Genomic DNA, 1896 nt, shown 5'->3' with positions numbered 1-1896 from the left:
GAGGGGCACTCGGTCGCCTGGCCTGCCCGACCGAGGCTTGCGGCTGGCCGGGCAAAGAGCACCGTGATTCGCACCCTTGAGCTCCAGTGAAACCCCTGGAAGACATAAGCCCGACCCCACCGGGGCTCGACTTGGTACAATTTTCGCGCGACCTAATTTTTTGTCACTCAAAGGGTTTGGGCGCCTAATTTTTTGTCACAGCTCCGGCACCTAATATTTTGTCACTCTGGTTCTCCGACCCAGAGAGCCTCCGGGGCGGCCCCAGGACCCCCTGCCCGGCTCCGGGGACCCTCCCCGGGCCTGAGGGACCGGCTGGACCGGGGAGGGACCGGGTCTTCTCGGACCTCCGGGGGTCAGGGGGGGGGCACTCGGTCGCCTGGCCTGCCCGACCGAGGCGTGCGGCTGGCCGGGCAAAGAGCACCGTGATTCGCACCCTTGAGCTCCAGTGAAACCCCTGGAAGACATAAGCCCGACCCCACCGGGGCTCGACTTGGTACAATTTTGGCGCGACCTAATTTTTTGTCACTCAAAGGGTTTGGGCGCCTAATTTTTTGTCACAGCTCCGGCACCTAATATTTTGTCACTCTGGTTCTCCGACCCAGAGAGCCTCCGGGGCGGCCCCAGGACCCCCTGCCCGGCTCCGGAGACCCTCCCCGGGCCTGAGGGACCGGCTGGACCCGGGAGGGACCGGGTCTTCTCGGACCTCCGGGGGTCAGGGGGGGGCACTCGGTCGCCTGGCCTGCCCGACCGAGGCGTGCGGCTGGCCGGGCAAAGAGCACCGTGATTCGCACCCTTGAGCTCCAGTGAAACCCCTGGAAGACATAAGCCCGACCCCACCGGGGCTCGACTTGGTACAATTTTCGCGCGACCTAATTTTTTGTCACTCAAAGGGTTTGGGCGCCTAATTTTTTGTCACAGCTCCGGCACCTAATATTTTGTCACTCTGGTTCCCCGACCCAGAGAGCCTCCGGGGCGGCCCCAGGACCCCCTGCCCGGCTCCGGGGACCCTCCCCGGGCCTGAGGGACCGGCTGGACCCGGGAGGGACCGGGTCTTCTCGGACCTCCGGGGGTCAGGGGGGGCACTCGGTCGCCTGGCCTGCCCGACCGAGGCGTGCGGCTGGCCGGGCAAAGAGCACCGTGATTCGCACCCTTGAGCTCCAGTGAAACCCCTGGAAGACGTAAGCCCGACCCCACCGGGGCTCGACTTGGTACAATTTTGGCGCGACCTAATTTTTTGTCACTCAAAGGGTTTGGGCGCCTAATTTTTTGTCACAGCTCCGGCACCTAATATTTTGTCACTCTGGTTCTCCGACCCAGAGAGCCCCCGGGACCGCCCCAGGACCCCCTGCCCGCCTCCGGGGACCCTCCCCGGGCCTGAGGGACCGGCTGGACCGGGGAGGGACCGGGTCTTCTCGGACCTCCGGGGGTCAGGGGGGGGCACTCGGTCGCCTGGCCTGCCCGACCGAGGCGTGCGGCTGGCCGGGCAAAGAGCACCGTGATTCGCACCCTTGAGCTCCAGTGAAACCCCTGGAAGACATAAGCCCGACCCCACCGGGGCTCGACTTGGTACAATTTTCGCGCGACCTAATTTTTTGTCACTCAAAGGGTTTGGGCGCCTAATTTTTTGTCACAGCTCCGGCACCTAATATTTTGTCACTCTGGTTCCCCGACCCAGAGAGCCTCCGGGGCGGCCCCAGGACCCCCTGCCCGGCTCCGGGGACCCTCCCCGGGCCTGAGGGACCGGCTGGACCCGGGAGGGACCGGGTCTTCTCGGACCTCCGGGGGTCAGGGGGGGCACTCGGTCGCCTGGCCTGCCCGACCGAGGCGTGCGGCAGGCCGGGCAAAGAGCACCGTGATTCGCACCCTTGAGCTCCAGTGAAACCCCTGGAAGACATA

Source organism: Synchiropus splendidus, unplaced genomic scaffold, assembly GCF_027744825.2.
Source record: "Synchiropus splendidus isolate RoL2022-P1 unplaced genomic scaffold, RoL_Sspl_1.0 HiC_scaffold_45, whole genome shotgun sequence".
NCBI classification, from domain to species: Eukaryota; Metazoa; Chordata; class Actinopteri; order Syngnathiformes; family Callionymidae; genus Synchiropus; species Synchiropus splendidus.
Note: the sequence above shows the minus strand (reverse complement) of the source record.